This window comes from Choloepus didactylus, chromosome 2 (assembly GCF_015220235.1).
Source record: "Choloepus didactylus isolate mChoDid1 chromosome 2, mChoDid1.pri, whole genome shotgun sequence".
NCBI lineage: Eukaryota > Metazoa > Chordata > Mammalia > Pilosa > Megalonychidae > Choloepus > Choloepus didactylus.
This window is the reverse complement of record NC_051308.1, coordinates 52,480,734-52,502,956: the sequence shown is the minus strand read 5'-3', so window position 1 is coordinate 52,502,956 and position 22,223 is coordinate 52,480,734. Positions and strand designations below refer to the sequence as shown.

Sequence of the window (22,223 nt, the reverse complement as noted above, 5' to 3'; positions counted from 1 at the left end):
GGGAAGGATCCTGGCTGGTGTGCATCTTGAACCCACTGGTGAAGAGCAGACAAAGTGAGAGAAAGATGGAGAAGAATGGGACGATTCCAGCTCTGACTTTGAAGAATGCACAATCCAGACAGGACTTGTGCAGGAAGTCTTACTAACAGAGCTACAAGACCCAAATCATATAATAATATATGGCAAATTGACAACATGAAGTGATTCAGAGTAGAGTGGTGTGGGGTGGGTTTTCCCTAGGAAGGTTTCATTCAGAAGAGGGCTCTTCTCTAAGGAGGTGCAACTCGCTGTGGCAAGTAGAGCAAGGCAGCAGGGACAGAAGCAAGGCAATGCATGGGCTTTGGAGTCAGACCTGTGCTCAGGTCCCGTGCTACCACTCATGTGTTATTTAACCTCTTAGCGCCTCAGTCTCCTCAGCTGTAAAATGATACCTCACAGGATTGTTGTGAGAATCAATGAAATAACGGATGTGAAATGTTTTGTAAACTCTACAGCTCTGAATCAACAGTGGTTACTCTTGTTTCTGTTTTTGGAGAAACACAGGACAAGGGCATTGTCTCCTTGGTGTCAAGGGCATGCTTATACGTAAGAGAGTTCTGTTTCAGGTTGGTATGGGTGATAAGGGGTGATTACTGTGCAGTGGGACAGGCCTCCAGGAAGGAGCCAGGTGCTGCGGCCCCACCTTCTCCCCCTCTGCAGACCTGAGATCTCAAATAGCCATTCTGACCAGTCCTCTGGTCCCACCCTATTCTTGTTGCCCCTTTCACCTCCTCTTGTGGACCTTGGATGATTTAAGGGCCAGCTGTGCTGTTCTTGCTGATTTGTTAAGGTCCCCATGGCAGGAAAGGAGGGGGGAAAGGAGGAATGAGAAAAGCCGGCCCTGAGGAGGCGATCCTGGGAGAACAGTCCCTGCAGGGGGGAGCTCTGTGTTCTTTGGACTCTTCTGACACAGGGCCTGGCTGGCATATCGGATGAAGTTCCTCTCCCTTCCATGTCTTTCCCTGCCTCTCTTTCTTTCTGGTGCTTTTCTGAACCGACAGCCAGCCCCTGAATAAAAAGCTATAACTCCTTTTCATGAGGAAGCTTCTTAAGTAGGCTGTGTCCCCATCCTGTACCTTCCCACCCTCAGTTTCTATATTTTTCTCCCTTTGTCTAAGACTCCCAGCTCTCGCAGAAAAGATCCTGAGCTGTCAAGCAGCTCTCTTAAGTAACAGGCATGTTCACACTCACACACGGAGCAGGGGAAGTGCTGTGGAGCTGGGTGAAAGGTACACACAGAAACAGGGGGACTTGGAATTCCTGAGGACCTTGTCTGTGCCAAGACACACAGACTCTACTGAAGGACATTTGAACACCGGGAGAAGTAGCATCAGCGCCTTAGTCGGGGCAGGCAGGGGCGACAGACTTTTGAGGCCCTATCACTTCGGGATGTCTAGGATTTCTCAATCGTACTGGGAGGGAAAGTGAAGGGCACAATTATCAGAGCCAGGCTGAGAGAGGGAGAAGAATGTGCTGAGTGAAAGCAGCGGGGGTGGGGGTGGGGGTGGCTGTCAGGCCAGCCCAGGGAGGGAGGACCTGGGGCAGGAGATGAAAAGAACTCCCTGAGTGAGAATCTGGCCCCGATGATGAATGGGGTGTGAGAGAGAAGCCTGGAAAAGGGTAAACAGCCAGGAGGGAAGAGGAAGGGAGGGGTGAGGAGAAAGAATGTGGAGGTCAAAGAGCAAAGAAAATGCTCCTGGAGTGATCGATTCAAGATTCCACGTGTTGCAGAGCCGGATGGGTGCACATGTGCACACAGATGTGCAGGGGCACATGCCCTCACCTTCCACGTCCATGCAGAGGTGCAAGCAATCTGCTCTTCTGCTTGCAGAAACCTCTCTCAGACACAGTCCATCCCCCTGAAAGTTTCTTCTGATGTTTTGTTCTGAGTCTCCAACAGACCCCAATGTAATGCAAACGAGCATTTGTGCAGACATTTCATGGTGTACTCTGAATGTCACATGCAATGTCCCATTGGTGAACCCCTCACACAAGCCTGGGAGGTAGAGGGCAGCAACAGCATCACCATTTTACAAGTGATAAGGGTTAAGTAGATTTGGGGTTAAATATTTTGGCTATTTGGGGTTAAATATTTTGGCTAAGGTACTGGATGTGGAAGTGTGACAGGGAAGTGGACTCAGGGCTCCTGGAGTTAAAACTTGAACTTATTCCTTCATCCGACCTGTCTCTCTGCTGCTTGGAGTTGTAGGTGCCACTAACTGCTATCTTTGTGGAGAGATCACTAACTCCATTCTCTGCCTCCAGGTAGGCAATGATCTGGCCATACGGGGTCATACATGGTTACACCTCTTTCAGAATGGGAGAGGGGATAAGTAGCAGGGCTCACAGATGAGCTCTTAGGAACCTCCTGAAAAAGCTGGGAGGAAAAGGCCTGGGGCTGGGAGCTCCTGGCCATCTATGAGTGCCATTTGGCTCCTGCCCAGCCCTGGCTGGTGGGAATGAGGGCTGGGGAGGAGGTGAGAATTGCAGGATAGCCCTGGGGGCTTACATAGGTGGTGGCAGATGGAAAGAGTCCAGAAGGAGGAATTTGTAGGACAGATAGGCTCCAGTGCCAAAGTCCCACCCTATCCCCCAATCTGCCCTTATGTTTGGTGCAGAAAACTAGCTGCCAATTCCTCCTCTGAAGACCAAATATTTCCAGTGTCCCTGCAGCCAGCCCGAGAGTGCAGGCAGCTGCTACCTGCCTCCTAAATTCTCCCCCACACCCATCTTCTCCCTGCTCTCTACCCTGCCCTGTTCTTCAATTTCCAGTGCTGGCAGATCACTGATTAATTCAGGGTGGTTTAATAACCCTTCTATTTCGATGTAACAAGCTGTCTTGTTTTCTTTATTTTTAACACTGACTTTCGTTTCTTTGCTAAGCATCTTACTGTCATTTAAATTTCTCTGTCTCCAACCAAGCTGATAATAAACTGGAGTGAGCAGCTGCTTCCGTCCTGTTTATGACAATGATTAGAAGTTAGAGCTGTGCAAGCAGAGAATTGACCAAGCCTCGGTTCAGAGAGGTCTGCCCCTGCTTGTAGACAGAGTGCTAATTTTAACACGATTAGAAGAATTCTGGTTCCAGGGGAGACCAAGGCTAATCCCAGCCTACCGTGTCTGGCACCCTTCTCAGAGGCCAGCCAGGGGGTACAGGTGTGACAATGAGCTCTACTTACTTTGGAACTAACGCCAGTAGTTGCGGTCATTTTTAGAGGCCTGACATTCAACTTCACTGCTCAGCAGAGCCTTTTTCTCCACTGAACTTACTGCGCAGCCAAGGGGAAGACTCAAGGCTGGATGATGTGGATGTCAGTCATTACCTATTGTAACTTTCCCTTCAATGTACGAATCCCTTCCTGAGACCTGGTCATCTTCCAGCCTCAATTTGAATCCCCTTCATAGTCTCTTTCAAGTTCGGTGGCTCTGGTAAATCTCTCTCTGTCTCTCCTCTTGTGATACTCATATTTAACTTATGTGACAGTTATCTGAGTGCATACCTTTCCTCTCTTGCCATGTCGTAAGCTCTGCAGGAGCCTTCACAGTGACTTGCATCCCTCCCATAATAACTGGCACATAATGGCTATTCAACAAATACTCATGCACTTAAATCAATTATGTTGTGTCAACTTCAGTCTCATTGCAAGTAAAGTATCTTTCTTCTAGCTGGATAGGGTCCTAGTGAAGCTTCCTGTTTTTCTCTACCTGGACAAATCTTCCCAGAGCCAGGGCCCTACTTTTTCTTCTTGGCTCTAGGGTCTACACAGCTGGTTGAAAGCTTGACCGAGGAAGCTGGGAGCAGGCAGCTGAGGCCAATCAGGCCCTCTGGAGCCCAGTTGCCCCTCTGAGACCCTTAGTCTGCCTGGGAAAGCTCACAGGTGCGTGGGGCTCAAGCCCTGGCTGTCAGAGACTCCCCTGCCTCTTGCTTTTTCTCTCAGCCTCGTGAGAGCTGGGAGCTCTCTGGGCCTCCCAGCCAGCAGAGTCTGCAGGCAGCTGCACGGGTCATTGTCTTACCCTCTTCATGTTGTGAATGCTGAGTCTACAGAGACCGAAACACAAACAGTGCCCACAGCGCTTCTCAGGGAGGGAAGGGTTGCTTGGTCTTGCCAAAGCCATTGACTGTGCAAATAGCAAGGCTGGCTGTGGATGGAGGAAAGCTGGTTGGAGCTTTTTAAGGGGGGTGGGGTGGGGTTTCTATGCCACACTGCCCAGCAGCATGGAGAGGCAGTGGGTATGTCCTAAGGGCCAGCAGACTGGCAGAGAAGAGGAGAGGTTGGTCCTCTGGAGGCATATGGCTTCACGATGTGATGTGTGTCTACTCAAATCCAAGAAAGAAGAGAGACGTGGGGGAGGTCACTGGGCATGGGTGTGGGGAACAAGAGACTGGAAAGAGAAGGTAGGTAAGTGGGCAGATCAAGAGGTTGTCATGGGCAAGTCTGGGGCAAACAAACTTCCCATCAGTCAGACAGCAGTGAATGGATACTTGCTGTGCGACTCACAGCAATCCACTTACCCAGTTTGGCCTTGGGTTTCACCTATATTATGCCAGCCTGGGTAAAAGCTGTTATCAAATACTCAGAAACATTTCCCAAGTACTCTATATAGTACACCTATTTTGTAATTCAAAAGGTTTTTAATAAAATTTTAAAAAGAAAATCAAGGCATCCTGTCACACTCATTTCCCACTGCAGGGTCTTGGACAGCACTGTTGAATGCACAGGGCTCTTTCCTCTCAAAACTACCTTCCCAGGCTCTGCAGTTCTAACAACAGGACAAAGGCCCCTTGCACTCCAGGGGAGGGCTGTGGGAAGCCTCTCAGTCTAGGAGAAGACAGCTGATGCTTCTCCCCAGACAGCCAGTTATCTTTGGACCAGCGATTAGCTCTGGCCAAGGATCCAGTCTCTAAGCCCCAGGGTCCTCCTGCTAGTGTTTGCCCCACCATGTCTGCCCCATCCATGGCCACGCCCCTAGGAGCTCTCTCTGTAGGAGATGCAAGCCCTATCGCAGGCAGGCAGTCAGCCAGGGGCCCAGAGAGCAGCACCTTCCCTTGCCATTGGGGGGGGGGGGGACTCCCAGAACAATGCCAGCTTGAAGTTCCATGAAAGAAATGCTCATATCTACCCTATTTAGAGCTGAAGGCAAAAAAGCCTGAGAGTGGATTGTTGCTGATGTTCTCACAAACATTGAGGACTGGAGGTTTGATGTGCTGAGCCCTCTATCTTGGGGCTTGCCCTTATGAAGCTTGTTAGTGCAAAGGAGAGGCTACACCTGCTTATAATTGTGCCTAAGAGTCTGCCCCTGAGTGCCTCTTTGTTGCTCAGATGTGGCCCTCTCTCTCTAGCTAAGCCAACTTGGCAGGTGAACTAACTGCCCTCCCCACTATGTAGTACATGACTCCCGGGGGTATAAATCTCCTGGCAATGCAGGATGTGACTCCGAAGGATGAATCTGGACCTGACATAGTGGGACTAAGAACATCTTCTTGACCAAAAGGGGGATATAAAATGAAACAAAATAAAGTTTTAATGGCTGAGACATTCCAAATGGAGTTGAGAGATTACTCTGGTGGACATTCTTATGCACTATATAGATAACCCTTTTTAGGTTTTAATGTATTGGAATAGCTAGAAGTAAATACCTGAAACTATCAAACTGCAACCCAGTAGTCTTTACTCTTGAAGACGATTGTATAACAATGTAGCTTACAGGGGGTGACAGTGTGATTGTGAAAACCCTGTGGATTGCACTTCCTTTATCCAGTGTATGGACGGATGAGTAGAAAACTGGGGACAAAAACTAAACGAAAAATAGGGTGGGGGGGATGATTTGGGTGTTCTTTTTCCTTTTATTTTTTATTCTTATTTTTACTTTTTCTGGTATAAGGAAAATGTACAAGAAATAGACTGGGGTTATGAATGCACAACTATATGATTGTACTGTGAACAGCTGATTGTACACCACAGACGATTTTATGATATGTGAATATATCTCAATAAAACTGAATTTTAAAAAATGACATAGGAAAAAAAAAAAGCCTGAGAGTAGCAAATTCAGAATTCAAATTCCAACCCCACTGGTTAAATGCATGTGGCCCCTTTGCCAAGATCACCATCATCTTTCCTCTCAGTTTCCAGTCTCTATTGAACCTTTGGTCATTTATATTTTATCACACAGATATTCTTTAAATAAAATCTTACTTTTCTCAGAAAATTCCAAAGAAATTCAGGGAGTGGGAGAGAATGAGGAGAAAAATATCCCTAGCTTGGCTTTATTCCTGCTCTAAATTTAGGATACTATTCCACATTTACAGCAATGTCATCTTTCCAATTCCCCAACACCATCTTCCTCTGCCTGACTGCAGGACCAAAGGGAAGCAAAGGCCCTCTGCGAACCATGAGAAGGGTTCGTTCCCCTTGTGCAAATGGAGAAACTGAGGAGCTGGGTGAGGGGCAGGAGCAGAGCTGAGGGCAGGGCTATGAAAGCCCCCTTCTCCAGAGCGTCCTGTGGCTCCCTCTTTTCTCCCTCCTGGGACCAGGAGCAAACGGAGAGCCAGCTCTGATCAGCAGGTGAGAAATCTTTTAGGAGGGAGGAGCGAGGAGTGTGAATGGGAGGCCCTTTGTTCCTGTGGGTTAGGACACCAGGCTCTTCCTGACCATCTGTTCTGACCCCTCTGGGTAGGGCCCCAGCAGGAGGGAGGGCTCCAGCTTCTTTCGCACACCCTTCAGATCATTTTCTCCAAGTCTCTCACCGCTGGGTGTCCTCAGGCCCAGGAAGTCAGAGGGCTTCACACCCTGAGGGTCAGATTTGAATTTAATTTCCAGATAAACCCCAGGGGTATGTTTGGCTATGGAAAACCTGGTGGTGTGAGAGTTTTAATGCCACGGAAGAGAGTGAAAGAACTTGCTAGGGAAAGATCTAGGTGGCTGGGGTGAGGGTAGGGGTCAGTCTTGACAGGGGATTGAGAAATCCTCAGTCCAGTCCTCCATCTCGGAGAAGAGGGAAACCTGGGGGAGATTTTCTGACTCGCTGCAGGTGTCTTCTGTCTGGGGCCAAAGAAGGAGCCTGCGTCTTCCTGTCTGGCTTTGGGCTGGGCTCCCACTGAGAACCCTGTCCTCCACAAAGTGCAGAAACAGGCTCTTCTCCTGGAGGTATCTGTGTTCCTCAGGAGAAAAAAAAAAGGAAAGCAGGGGGAGCAGCCATGGGAGGTGGGAGGTCAGAGGGCAACGTAATATTTACCCAGCCCAGCCGAGGCCTTTCGCTTTTATGAAGCAGGAAACCACTTCAAAGCGGCAACATTCCCTCTTGCCACTTCTATCTACCCTCTGGTCCTCCTGCCTTTACACACCCCTTCCTCTCCTCTCCCCCTGAAAGGGTGGAGCCATTTTCCTCGTCTCCTGCTCCCTCCAGGCTCCCTGCTCAGAGCTGTGACAATCCTGGGGTTCCCCCGAAATTCTGCGCCTGGCCCTGGATTTCTCTTGCTCACTGGGAGAGTGGGGCTTCTACCAGTCACTGGGGTTACAGTCCCTCAGCCGAAGCCCCCATCCCACCACCAGAGCAGAAGGCAGAAATGAAGGGCAGGAAAAGGACCTAGAGACTGGAGGCTAGTGGTCCTTTACATTTTTGGAGGTCACAATCTCCTTCTCTTCAGAAATAGATAAATACATACCTGTATATTTCTGCATACATTTTCAAGGGATTCCCAGGCGAAGGTCCTGGAGCCTAAATATGCCCCCTGGTTTAGAACTCCTGAGACTGTCCAGCCGGGTCCTGGGTTCCCTACAGCATCTCTGACACGGTCCCCCTGGCTTTGATTTGAGCCCTTCATGGGGCAGGGAGAGTATTACTCCCACTGAGAATTACTGGGAAGTTTTTAAGGTGATTTGAAATCTGCCTGCTTCCAACCTCCTCCCATTAGACCTCCTCTACTTTCTTTCTGGCCAGAGATTTTAAAAGACAGTGGTTCCTTCTCTGGGTAGCAACCATGGCAAAGATGGTCCGTGGAGTGGGGTCGCCTGCTCTGCCAAGGTGTAAGGGTAAAATCTGAATTTTCTCTCTCAGGTCTGATCCGTTTAATGAGTTCATTCAGATAAGAGTTGGGGAGTAACAGCAGGACTCTGGTCACTTAAATGTGAATACTGATGAGTAATAACATTTCCTGATAGGCCACATTGCCAGCTCTAGGACACCGGAAAGGGATGCAATTTACATAGAATACAACATGAAAATCTCTCTGGAGTATGCAACTTGGAAACCTTGCTCTAGGATGTTGACTAATAGAAAACAACTCCAGCATTGTCAGTTTTGAATCCCCAGGGGAGAATGAGGACAACATGGTTAGGGGTAGTTTCAAGAGGCTGGGGATGGGAGAGTTAGATAGTCATTCTTGCTGGTAAACTGTGAAGTTCTCAGCACCTCTGAGTCTGCCTCCTCACCATCTACCCCTTCCACTGACTCTGAGCAAAAGCTTTGAGCAGCTTCTGACCTCACTTCCTCTGAACCCCCAGTACATTGTTAACTGCATTTTGCTTTATAATAAAGTTATTTGGGGATAGTTGTCTTCTGTAATTTGCTCCTCCCCCCACAGTAGAACATAAACTCCTCGAAGGTAAGATCTATTACTTTTTCATCTTTGTACTAAGAGCTACTACATTCCTGGCAGTACATAAGTGTTCTATCCTTATTTAATTAAACTTAAATGGATTCCTCTCTCTGCTTTCAGTGTCTTCCTACTTGGTTCAGTGCAAAGGGCAAGAATTTGTGTAACAATTCAAATATAAAGACAAATGAAGCTAAATTGGAGGGGATGTTCAGTTGTTCTCTCTCACTCCTCATTCTAACCCTCCATCTCCAAACAAGAAACTGAAGTAGGAAGGGAGGCTGTTTAAATGCAAACAGAGAGCCTGGAGTATAAATACCAAGAGAGTACTGGGGAGCAGCATCAGAACCTCTGGCTCTCAAAACCTCAGAGAGAATGTGGTTGTGTGTGTGTGTGTGCGCACATGTGTGTGTGTTGGGGGGCACAGAGGAAAGAGGTTCCTTCACCAGCCCCAGGATGTCTCCCCATCTTCTTTCTGAAAGACAAGCTGAACTCTTTAGGGACAATTCTATTGCCCTTTATTTCTCATCCTGAAAGTAATTTTAGCCAAGGAAAAGCAGAATCAAACTTTCATAACATGATACATTTATCTTGTTTTTCTTCTTTCTTTTCTCTCCCCTCCCCTCCTCTTACCCTTGACCCCAGGTAAATTTGAGTCAAAGGGAAGCCAAGATTAAATATCGGGGAACAAATCAGATCTGAAGAGACGCTATTTTCTGGCCCTCTGCCTGTCCCAAAACTTCAATATTTTTCCATGCCCCTGTTAGACAGTTATTATCTCCTCAGATGAGAAAAGCCTCTGGACTCTGCTCTTTCTCAATATTGTCCTCTGCTGAAATGAAAGGGGGAATTATAATTCAGAGACGGGCTCCCACAGAGAATATGAAGACAAAGATTAAATCAACGACACCGCGTTGACATACGTTCAGTTCCTGAAAGGCTTTTTAAAAAAAGTCTCCTTAGGAGCAGTTGTACCACTACCTGAGAGTGTTTCAAAAATCCGCATTTAGGGAGCTGGAAGAAGGGAAGGCATTTGAAGGCGCCTTGGGGATGGGCCAAAAGCTTCTATTGCTGATAAAGGCAAGAGTGTCTCGGCCGGCCGGCAGGCCAGCAGACTGGACTGCCTGCTAACTCGAGAATGCAGCCCCTCCCCTTAACCCCCCACATCCTGTCAGGGAAGGCCTCTCCCTGAGCTGCTGAAGCCCCCCACCCTCCACCCCACCCTCCAGCCCTGTGCACCTCTGCTTGATGTTACAGGCGCCTTTCCACTCCCCTGAGACCAGACAGGGGCCCAGCGGTCCCACTGGCAATAGGACCCTACCAGTTGTGGTCTCTGGGTAGTGACAGCTGAGAGTTTCTAATATATCCCATCTATTTTTTTCCTTTCCTAAAAAAAAACACACAAAAGCCACCGTTTAGGGCCAAGCCTGGTTTTCAAAAGCCCCCTCTAGTGGAGATAACCTGATACTGCAGCTTCCCCATTCAGCCCAGACTCTCCTCCCCAGGGGAGAACAAGAAGTGGCCCCTTTCTGCCTTGACTGCTCTCTTTCCCACTCTTTTCTTGCTTTTGTGTTTGCTCTCAGCTCTTCCCACCACAATCACACTATCTTTATGTTCTCTTTCTGTCTACCTGCCTCTCTCCCTTTATCTGGGGCTGTTTATACATCCTGACCTGGGTCTTTCCACTTAATGAGTTTGCCCCTACATCTTGGTCTGCCTCTTCCTTCCACCTGCTGGCTTTCTCTGGTGTCCAGGACTAGCTGGAAATGTTCTGGCAAGGTCTCGGAATCAAATGGCCTAATATCGGAGAGTCAAAACAGGGACCCAGGAGCCAGATCCACAGAGATAAGCACTGGGAAAACCAAGCTTTCCTGGAGGAGAATGGAACTTTGGCCAAAGCTCCCCCCACCCCCTTCACACATACCAAGCAAATCTTAGCCTGATTTAAAACAATCTAAAACCTGAACTTGGAGCTCCTGCCTTGGAGTCCTGCATAAAACCAGCCTGCTCGCCTAAAGCAATTCCCCCCACCACCCTGCCTACTTCCCTGTCCTCTCTGACACACATCCTGCCATGCAAACAACTGGCATTACCTGGTGAGGGGACAGCTGGCAGGGGGCAGGAAGAGTGTGTTCTGCCACTGGTGCAGGGGAAGAGGAGAGAAAGGGCCAGAGCCTGGGGCTGAAGGGGGAAAGGGGGTAAGGGGGTACAGAGCTAGTGTACTACTGGGGTGGGAGGGGGCCCACAGGGAACACCTGCTGGCCCTCTGGGTATCCAAGAGATATCCTTTCACCCAAGCGGGAGATATGGCCAGGGTAGGGCAGAGGGTTAATAGTTAACCAACTGCAGGAGCAGGGAACTTAAGGCATTGCAAAGGCCTAAGCTTTCATTTCAGCTCTCCACACTCCCTTCCTCTTCTCCCCTTGCACTTTTACCCAGTAGAGAGAAACTCTGCTCCCCAGCAAACAACTTTCTCCCCTCTGTTTCTGCCCTTGAATTCCAGATGAAATAGCTGGTAGCGAGATAAAGAAATTCCATATGCCCAAATGCCAGGGAATGGAGTCCAAGAAAGCCTGAGGGCTAAGTTGAGGAGGAGAAAGGGGGTAATCCCTTCTTACTATCCATCCCTCCCCACCACTTTGGGACTGGCTGTTTGACCCCGGGGTGGCCTGCCTTTCTCTCTCTCTGCAGGGCTCACCTTTAGAAATGACCGAAAAAGAAGTGGATGCACACCCACCCCCCATTGACTCTAATCAGGCATGAAATCTTTGTAACTAAGTGAAAAAACTGTTTCCCATAGGGGAATCACTTCCATTCATCATTGTTTGAACTGAGCCTATGTGGAGGGGAGAAATGGAATATTCACATATAATGAATTGATAGCAGACTGATGGAGGGTAGGGGGGAAACACATGAGCTATAAAACGCCAGCACCTCAAAGCCTGTTTCTACCAGTTTTCCCTACGGATAGCCTGAATTATTTCTAGTTAACAGACTGTAACACAATGTTCCAGTCTCTTTATGATCATAATGGGGGTGGGGTGGGGGGCTTGACTTGGTGTTCCTTTCCTCTCCATTTGCCATGATGGACAGAAGTATACTGTGCCTCAGTCTGTGTCTGCGGAGACAGCTGTGTGGCAACGCAGGGAAACAGCTGGGGCCCGGGTGGGAGTGTCTGCTGGAGATAGCAAGTGCCCCCACCCCCCAAACCCCATAACTTGGGAAGGCAATCGTAGAAAAGGATCCAGGATAGAGACTATAAAACCCCCAAACAGTGACAACCCAAGCACCATAAATATTTCCTAGTACCTGAACTGTTGAGTTTAGGCTGCTGCCAGCTGCCGTCTTGTATATTTAACTATGTCACTGGTTTCCCTCCTGCTTGTGTGTTTTGTTGTAAACGTGCCCATGAAATAAAGATTAGATGAATAATCAGAAGTATTTGCAAATGGGAAAGGGGCCTAGTAGCTGTTCTTTGAAGGTTTTCTTTTTAACCTCATTTTAAGCACAGACTCTAGAAAACCAGATGGTGAACTTTTACATTCATCACACCTGCAGCTTTTTGATGGTCAACAGTGTTGGACAGTGAATGTTCCCTAGAGCTCTAGAGACAGGGGTTGGTACTCAGGCCGTCTCTAAAAGGCCTTGATAATGACAGTTTTGGGTGGCAGACATGCAACCCCGCCATTCACTCTTGATTTAGACTTGGTCTGAAGGGCCAAATAGACCCCCTTCCCTGCTCCAGGCCCTGAGGGATACAGACTCTTTCGCCCTGTCAAAGGGAAGAGCCAGGTGGGATCTCCTCGCCAGCCTCACGGTCCCCGAGCCCAGAATTTCCGGTACCTGAGCACTTTGGATACTGGTCCTCCTCAGCAGCATCTCCACTACACATCACTCCAAATGTCTTTTCCATTTAACTGCTTTGCAGGCCAATTTGTCCCATCCTAATGCAATTTGCTGAGGACAGTGAGGGAGCTGAGAGGGCAGCCTGCATTGCCCTCCCTTTATCAGTGGGTCCCTGAAGAGGATCGGCTGCCTGAGCAAGGGGAAAGTCTCCTTTAGGGAATGCTGGCTGACAGCGGCAAATTCAGGGTTCAGGAGGGGTCAAGATGAAATGCTGGGATGCCAGGTGGGAGAAGGGGAAAGGAAACAACCTCGCAATGATTCCTTGACAGCATCTGCTCTCAGTTTCCTCCATTCCCTACCCTCTCTCCTCACCACCCTAACTCTTCCCCCTCCCTCCCTCTCCCCCCGGGCCAGGGAGGAGAGATCACACGTAATTAGTTCAAATGGTGCTGTGTGAGGTGAGGGGGAAGTTAATGAATTCTTCTTTCTTCGTGCCTGGAGGTCAGAGGGGAGAGGGCTGGGAGCAACTCAGGGAGAACTAACTCAATTAGAAATAGCTGAAATCCTCCAGCCAGGGCTATCTCTTCCTGGGGTTCAGTCGCTCTGATGAAGGTTCCGGAATCCAAAACTGGCCCAGAAGGATGAGTGAAGTTTCAAGGTCTGGGAAAGAAGCCAAGCAAACAAGAATCTGTTATTGTGTAGGGAGGGGGAGAGCTGAACCTGACTCCTGCTACAAAAAGTCCGACCCAGCCAGACACTCCTAAACCTTGCTTGTGAATAGAAAGGAGGGGATGAAAGGATCTTTCTCAAAATTTCTGTGGGTTCTTCCAAGCTGATGGGCCCCCAAGCCACCGCCTCAAGCTACAGCTGGCAGTCCCGCTCCCCTAAACGGGTTGCTGCCTTTTGTCCAATTGCACACCCGCTACTGAGTGCCACTGCTACCCCAGGATTTTAGATTCCTACAGTAGACCTGGTAATATTTCTACTGCTCACCTCACTGGGCTCTCATCTCCAGACCCTTAACGGATGCAGAATCCCAAGTCTACTCAACTCTCCTCCCCCATCATCTCTATCCTTTCTGAGATTAGCTGAGTTTGAGTAGGTAGCTCCTCCCAGAACAAGGGTCATGGAAAACAGGTGGACTTTTTTTTCAGGGACCTGGAATGGCAGTTTCTGAAGATACTCTCTTTGGTCATCCTGACCATGATTAACCTTCACCGGGACTACCTGTGGGATGGACGAAGAAAAGGGCTAGAATTATCTAAGCTTCCTACATCACTTGTGGGTGAGGCAAGAGGGAGCACGTGTAGGAAAATATTCTCCCCAAATGGTTGATTAAAGAGCCTCTCGGACCCCAGGCAAGCTTCCATTTGTGCCGCCAGCCCTCAAGTGCTGCTCAAATCGGAGAGGGGGAAGCATCCTTCACTGCATGGGGGCTGGGGGTGGGGGCATGGAGCACTTATTCCCATTTAGTGAGTTGGAATGTCTCCCTGAGATTTGTGGATTCAGCACAAATGACGGTTTTCCCTTCGAATTCCAAGTCGCCTGATCCAAAGAAACAGCCAGCGGCCGCCAAGGACTTCAGCACCCAAGTGAAAGCCCCCAAATCGAGAGCTGACCACAGTGGCACTGGGCGGTCTCTTGCCACCGAGGCCCTCTTTGGGCTCCAGCTTCCGAGACAGTCCCGCCGCCCCAATGTTCCCCAAAGCCTCAGATTGCCGGCAGGTGCGCGGTGAGGGCGCACGGTGGAGGCGCGCAGTGGAGCGCTGCCGTCTCCCGCAGCCGGTGGCTGGGAAGTCCGCAGCCAGCCGGGAAGCCCTGGGTAATAGGCAGCCGCTCCGAGTCTGCTCGCACTCGCGCGCTCGCTGGGTTCCGGCCGGCGAAAGTGGCCTGGCCCCGGCCAAACCCGCCCGCCGCAGCCGAGCCGGGGTGCCTGGGGCCAGAACCCCAAAAAAGCGGGCGCGGGAGGAGCCGCCGGAGGGGCGTGCGCGCGTTTGGAGAAAGGGCGGAGGGCGCTGCCGAGTCGCAGCGCCCAGCCGAAGCCGCTGCTTACCCAGCCTCGGCGATGTCGGTCTGTCCTTCCATCCGTGGTCGATCCTCCCGGGCCGCCAGCTGCCGAGGGCGGCGCGCCGCCCCTCTCCCAGCTCGCAGCTGGGAATCACGGGGACGACAAAATCCACATGGAGTCCAAATTCATTAAAATCCACGTCAAGCCACCAGCCACTTATCTGTATTCCTGAAGTGGCCCCTCGGTCTCCGGTCCGCGCGCCCCTCAGTCCTCCGTCGCCCCTCAGCAGCCCCGCCGGGCGCTGTCGCCGGCTCGCGGGGGGATCCCGGAGGCGCCGAGGGGGCGTGTGGGGGTGGCTGGCGATGTCTCTCCTTGGGCAGAAGCAGAACACCGGCTGTCTTCAGATTTTTCCACCGCGACTTTCCGGGCTCCTCTGACATCAGCAATCGCGGCGCTTCCTTCCCTTCTTGCTCCCGGGTTCGTTCACAGTCCCATTTCCTCCGGGAACCTGGCTTTAGAGATCTATTGAGATGTTTGCTTCGCTAGCTCTTTTGCTCGCGTTCCCTGCTGCTCTCGTGATCGCAGGGTCTCTCTCCGAATCGCTAGCTCTCTCGGAGGAAAAATTCTCAGGAACTGCGCTCGCCCGCCCTCCCGCTCCAGTCTGGCGCGGACGCCGCTTGGCCCGGCAGCTTCAGCTCCCGCGGCGGCGGCGGCGGCGGCGGCAGCGGCGGCGGAGCCCTCAGCGCCGGCCTCCCTATATTACCATGCAGCTCATTATCATAGAGGCCGCGCGCGTTAACCCCCTCCCTGCCGGCCGCGCCGGCGGGGGGCTGGGGCCGTGCCCGCCGCTGGCACCGCCCGCCGCAGCCGGGCCCCCTGCCCCCTCCCCCGCCCTCCCGGACTTCCACCTCCGCGAGCTGTCAACAAAGGAGAATCAGATTTGGCATCTGGAGGCCGCCCCGCTGCCTGCCCTGCGCCCAGCTCTGCCCGGACCCACAGCCACCTTAAGTGGCCAAGGGGGCAACGAAAATCTTGCCAGGGCCTTTGGATTCGGGTCGAGATCTTGGGAGCGCTGGTTTAGCCCCCGTGGGGAGAGCTCAGAGTGGGTGAGGACAGTGGAGACCGGGGCGCCCCCTCCCTTGGCATCACCTGTCACCGCGCACATCCTCCACATCTCCCTCTTCATCTTTAATTTTAGTGAGGGGTGAGTGGGGGAGAAACCGGCGTTGTCTGAGAGCGTTTAAGACACGGGTCTCAGAATTTGTGGGAGCTAATTTCCTCTTCTTGTGAATTTCAAAGACCCAATAACCGGCCAAATGAGGTTTGAAGTTGTTAGTAATTATTATTTTAATGCAAAGATACGCCTCGCGCTGAATCTCAAGCTTCCAGCTCAGTTAGGGATCCTGGGCATCTGGCAAGTCCTGAACTGAATGGAGACGGTGGAGAGGAGTGGGGAGCATTCTAAATCCAGACCCAGGGAGCCTGACAGGGGAATTAGAGAGGTGGCGGTAAGATAACTTATTTTAATAACCTAGGGTGAAAGGTTTTCTGATTCCGATGGCAATGCCTCGGTGTCCTTACGACCACCGACTCCGCGCCATATAGAGTCGCAGTATCCCCGCAGCCTGTGGACACTGCTTTCTGAAAGGGGCCTGCAAATAAGACCCCAGCGAGTTCGCAGGGTCTGCGTAGTCCCTGCTCAAGATTAGAGCACAAGCGAGTTTACCCAATAGGTCCAAGTGTTCCGATAAGCTCCCTCTACTGCCCTCTGGTGGCCACAGTCCTCGGTACTATAAACAGGGAAAAAAAAAAAAAAAAAAAAATCTGTCCTGAACCCTAAAGAGTCACCTGAAATTCTCAGAGCAGCGGGGGACCTAAAAGAAAGGAATTAGACTCAGCAGTCCTCTTGTACAATCGTCCATTCAGTACAGGATTGAGAGCGTCCAGGCTTTACTCTGACATCTTCAGAAATTAGTTAATTCTCGAAAAGTTCTTCATTGTAATTAGCTGAAATTGGTGTCTGTGTAACTTTTCACTGGTTATTCCTGTGTTTGTCCTGTGAAACCCCAAAGAATCTGTCTAAGCTGTCTTCCCTGAGCCATTCCTGTTCTTTTCTTTGAACTTCTTAAACATTTATTGTTGGCACCACTCCAGGCAATTATCCATATGTTATCCTAAATTATTATTTATTTCTCTTTAAAAGTAGATTCTTGTTTCCCCATCCAGACAGTCTAGTCTGGCCTCTTATCTCTGTGTAGACCGAATCTAAAACAGAATTTATTAAGGAAGATGACTTGAAGAAGATGCTAGCAGATTTTGGAACATTTTCCCCATTTGTTCATTGCGTGGAATATCAGTCTGGCTGCCTACATCTGGGACGGTCTGTTAGGGTTGGATATCTAATTGATAAACCTTAAAACTGAAAAATAGGGCTCTCTGGTTCTAAGCAACTGCTGTGTGACCCTGGAAGAGATCACGTCTACTCCCCATGCTTCAATATAATCACATCCTAGTAAGATTATAATACAATTTAAATAGTTTTTCTGAATCCCCCAATCCCCGGTCATGGTTCAGAAATGGATCCTAGAATGAAGAACAAGGAAGCAAAAAATGAAATAGACTCCTCCATTCATCCCATCCTTCACTTCCACACGTCCTCTCCTTGAATAAAGGGAGAGGAAGAGAGAGAGAGAGAAAGAGGAGAGGACATGGGCAGGAGGACACACTGCAGGCAAGGTGATACAAGTCACCCAGCTTCCACCTGGCCACTGAACCTGGTCTGAGAGCTGATCCCTGTGAGGTTATGGGGGTGCTTGTGCTCAGCCTCACAATGGGAAGGTGCGCCGGGAGGAACTCTGGATGAAGTACCCTTAATCTCTCTGTGTCTCAGTTTGCCCATCTGTAAAATGGGAATTCCTACCTTCATCTTCAGACAGCTGAGGGAATTAAAACAGATATATGTGAAAGAGTTTAGAGAATTAGTAGGATCATTAAAATGGAAAGATTTGTTATTTTTAGCCCTAATAGACTAGAACAAATATGGATCTTAGTTAAGCACATAATTAGAACAATATTATTTGGGAATACAAAAAAACAAACCTTGGGTTCATAGTTTCTATCTAGATGTAACATCTTCTGAGGCAGTGGCAATATATGTGAGCCTCTACTCCTTATAGGTGCTCAAATAACCCCATCCCTTTGACCACTGGGTATTCATTCATTCAGTCAGTCAGTCAGTCCAGTAATTTTTATTATGGCCAAATTTACCAGACTTCTTTCTTTAATTGAATTGTATATGGTACATAATTATCTCTTCAGCATATATTTTCTAAAGGAGTCATGCAATAACTCAACAGTCTCCATCCTCCAGATCCATCTATGTATTTCTAAGGACTTGGGTTTTCTGATGTCTATCTGGCCTTCATGGTCCTCTTCTTTAACTTGGCAAGCTGGTGTCAAATCTGCAGCCTCCAGGGACTCACCCAGTCTCTGCCAGTGGCTTGTGGTCAGTTCTCATTTCCCTCAGGAAAGCCAGCTATAGCCCAGCAGAGTTCTGGACAAGGAATAGGTACTTAGTAAATGAATGGATGAAAGAAGGGGGAAGTGCTTGTCTTGTGACAAATCCTCGTCTTTGGAGAATAGCATCAAGCTCAACAGAGTTCTCTTCCACTCCAACCTACCCCTGTTCACTGGTCTTAGCATTCCTGGAAATTCATCCTTGGAAAGTTCTTTGTAGCTGCTGCATTATCCCAGGCTCAGGTCTCTTCTTTGCTTGTCACTAGGTAGGCCAATCGGGAAAGAGGATAAGAGAATTGGTAGAGAACAGGGCATCCCAGAATGGGCTACATTTTTTTCCCAGGAGAAATGAATATTTCTTCTACGGAAGGCAAGTCTGACTGAGCAGCTCCTGTCTGTGTTTCCCAGGTGGGAAATAGGCCTCCTTGGGCCCTTGAAAGTATGCAACCATGTTTTGGGGAGTATAGGCCCAAATGGGCAAGTGGCCAACCCCCAGAGGAAGTCCTCTTTCTATCACAGCAGCAGCTCCAGACCCACAGATAGATGCATGTATGGTAGCCCCTCGGATCACAGGAGGTATTTTGGTACTGGAAGGCAGCCATACATTGGCAGGCTTTTAGCATCAACTCTGCTCCTTTCAGAGGCGGGGGATGGGAAGCCATCAGTGCTTAGCATGGGAATGCTCGGCTGTGAGTGTGCGCGTGCATATATTTATTGTGTGTTGAGTGGGGTGGGGGCTGGGTTTTGGAGATTGTGTGCTTGGGCTTGGGGTGGGGAAGCATGTGGGCTCCTGCTTGCCAGGGTAAATGAAAAATCTTTGGGTGGTACATCAGCTGTTGGCAGGCTTGTGCTTGGCTCTGAAAGCTGAGGCCTCTGATGCCCCCAGCAACTCCATCTATCTTTGATCTAAGAAGCATGTCACTTTTCACTTGGCTTGACCCTGAGCTTGACACATTGCAAGGCAAAGATGTGTTCCCCTTGTGGGGGCGTCCTTTGCCTCTCCGTGCCGTGCTCACTTTCACCCAGCAGATACTCTCAGGCAGCCACAGTGGCAGAAGCAGCAGCCTCCTCTACCCCCCACATTGCTAGGAACAAAAGGATTGGTGTGACAGGCCAGAGTGGTGCTGGGGGGCCAAGTCCCATGAATGGGAGAGAGAGGCTGTCAGGGCTGCCAGAGTCACCAACCTCAGCCTGGGCAATGGAGACAGGGGCCCAGGGCACATGGAAGAGGGCACCTGCTTGGGGAGTCTCCGTGCCATTCATAAAGCCATCACCCTCTTTTCTCCTCCCCTCCTATCCCCTCACAAATCCCACTTCCCTGTGTACTTTAAACAGTAGCAAGCCTGCTAAGGCTCCAAATCAAATAAGGTGGGATTTCACTCATTTCTCACTAAACCTCCCACCAGCAGAGCTTAGATCCCTGTATACCTCACCCGCCTCCTCTAACCCTCCTCCCTCCCTCCCTCCCTCCCTCCTGTGTGTTACTCTAGGAGGAGAATATTCTCTGTGAGGCCTAGGCAACTGCAGCCCCAAAGCTGCATAAACAGGGCCCTGAAACAGCTTGAAAGTCTTCTAAATTTGCAGGGACAGGAAGCTGCAGGAGAGAGGGAGGGGAGTGTGGACTGCAGGACATCCAGCAGGGAAAGTGAAGGCTGATCGAAGGCCAAGGCTCTGTAGTTTTCTTATGCTTGTGCTCTGAGGGTCTCAGAAGGGGACTTCCTCCCGTATTTTTTCTTAGAATTCAAAAAAAGGAGACACTACCCATTTGGTCATGCAATCCCTGGCTAAGCCTTGTGCCAACTTAGTTTCCTCATCTATAAAGTGGAAATAACATTCCCGGCCTCACAAGAATCAAGCAAGATACTGACTGCGAAGGGGCATGGCAGTCTGGGAAGCATTATACAAATGCATGGTGGTGTTGTCTTAACTTCTGGAATTTTCTTCCAGAGGGAAACCTACTTCCTGACTGCTGCAACTGTGGTTTAGTCTTTTGTTCAGTTTTCCAGGCAAAACCGCTGGGCCCACCAGAAATCCCCTTTACTTATGGAATGACTGCAGCATCTCCCCATCAACTCTGGGTCACTTCTTCCCCATACACCCTCACCCCCCTCCTGGAGAATGCTACAGACCAAAGGGAGGTTCTGCTGGGTTATCTTCCCTTTTGGAATCACAAAACACACCCATGCTGGAGTTGGCTGTCATTGCTAGGCAGTCTGCATACACACCCAACACTCCCAGACTAGCAGAGGAGAGCAGGGGTGGTTCCCCAGCTGTACAGGAATTGGAATGGTGCTGATCCTCAATGCTTGAGACATATTGTGAAGATATGCTTTTTGGGAATTTTGCTAGCAGCCCTCCTTCACCAACAAGAAAGCCCCTAACTGTGTTGAACAACTGACTTCTCTGGCTTGGCTCAGATAACAGTTGTTCTCATAGCTTCAGCTGGATCTGGGCTGCCAGGGCTTTTGGGGGATCTGGTGTCTCTCGGGCAGCCAGGCCCAGGGCCTTCTGGGTTGGAGTGAATAAGATTGGACAAAGCTAACACAATATGTTCCTTTGAGACCAGAAACTCTCAGAGCTGATAGGAAGTCGTCAAGATGATTTTGTCCAGACTTTTTCATTTAGACCAAAAGATGCCTTCCCTTCAGTTGCTTATAGTTATCATAATAGAAAAATAAGTGCTAAAGAGTAATGCATGCCCACCCTGTGCCAATCATAGAGCTGGGCAGAGTACATATATGATTCTTAATCCCCTCACAATTCCAGTCCTTCAAGGCAATCATTATCACCCCATTTTACAGATGCAGAAAGTGATGCTCAGAAAGTCAAGTCCTGCTCCCAAAGTCACCTAGGAGGTATAGTGGTATAGTCAGGATTTGGACCCAGGCCTTCTCTGGTTCTACCCTCATCTGAGGAGGAGGCAGTGATGAATGTGTGGTAGTCCATACTTCAAAGCCCAGGAAGTGGGAGGGCTGGGCCTCATCTTTCTTCTTGGCACTCAACCAACCCATGCCCCAGGGCCCTGGGGCCCGGCAGAGGTTCATCACATGCCTGGCAAAGCATCTCCAAGCTTCTGTCCTACTGAGAGTCAGGGGTGTCCTTTTCTCTTACAAAGAGAACATGTTGTAATTGTTATCATGATTATTGGAAACAATCATACTAATGAGCCCGATTCTTCCTTATTTTACAGGAGGCATGCTTTTAACAATGATAGTTGGCCCAGAGGAAAAAGTTGCCGGTGCCTGCAAATCTCCACTGGCTTTTGTCACCTCTGTCCCGCACAATACCACATATGTGACCATGCCTGCCTTCTATTTCATTGGGTGCCATGTGTGTCACCCCCACCCTTTAGAGAGAGCTTGCCAGTTGGTCTTTGTGGGAATTCATAGGCAGTGGGGTGAGCAAAACACCAATGCCTGCCTTTCCTTGACTGCATCTGTGCCCTACAAACCCCATCAGAATTGAACTTACATCTCCTCCTAATTAGGGGAGAAAGAAAGACAAGAATGATAGCAGAAGAATGTCTTCCCACCTCTGACTGCAAAATCTTCAGGAACAGAACATTAAGCTTTTCTGCTCTCTGCCCAATCCTCCAAATTCTCTTTCAGGCCTGATGTCTGGAGTCCTAGCAGTGTGCCAGGCCCTCCGGGGGCCAGGAGCCCCGTGTGTGATGAGAATGATGAAAAGGGGCTTGTTTGAAATGCTAGACCCTGCCCTGGGGGCCTGTCTCCGGTCTGCTGTGAGGTGGTGCAGCCCTGCAGCCCAGCAGCCCAGGAGGGGTCTGGGAGGCCTCAGGAAGGACAGGTGGGGGCTGGTTCTGGGCCCTGTGAGGTAGGCGGGTCCTTCCCCTAAGAGGAGGCTGGCAGGGAGTAAAGTCCATCATCCTATGCAGAAACAAATAAACACGCTGATTACGTAAACCAAATTCCCTGACCATCCAGCTGCAAATCACAGCGACTGCTTCAATGCTGCAAATTTAAAACTGGGTGTACACTGCTAGAATCTGAAAAGAAAAATCCAGAAATGGCACAAGTTCTTGGCAGGCTGGAATGAACTGCATCATCACCAACACTGTGGAATAATTCATAGCCACCTGAACAAGCCACTTCAACATTGTTTTCTGTATGCTCAGTTTTTGAATTCCTAGAAAGGACGGTTCACACTTATATTTCCCTCATAGTCAGTTTAATTTTAAGTTCATTATTATTCTTTTTGGGA

At 49.7% G+C, this 22,223-nt stretch overlaps 1 protein-coding gene across 1 annotated transcript in view; it reads right to left on the bottom strand.

Moving 5' to 3' along the window:
* The window catches only part of PLXNA2 (plexin A2), a 211,909-nt gene extending 196,708 nt beyond the window's left edge, over nucleotides 1–15,201 (bottom strand). Inside the window, exon 1 of the mRNA XM_037824810.1 lies at nucleotides 14,535–15,201. The gene's annotated coding sequence lies outside the window, so the exon portion shown is untranslated. The remainder of the gene's footprint in view (nucleotides 1–14,534) is intronic.
* Between the last annotated feature and the right edge of the window lie 7,022 nt (nucleotides 15,202–22,223).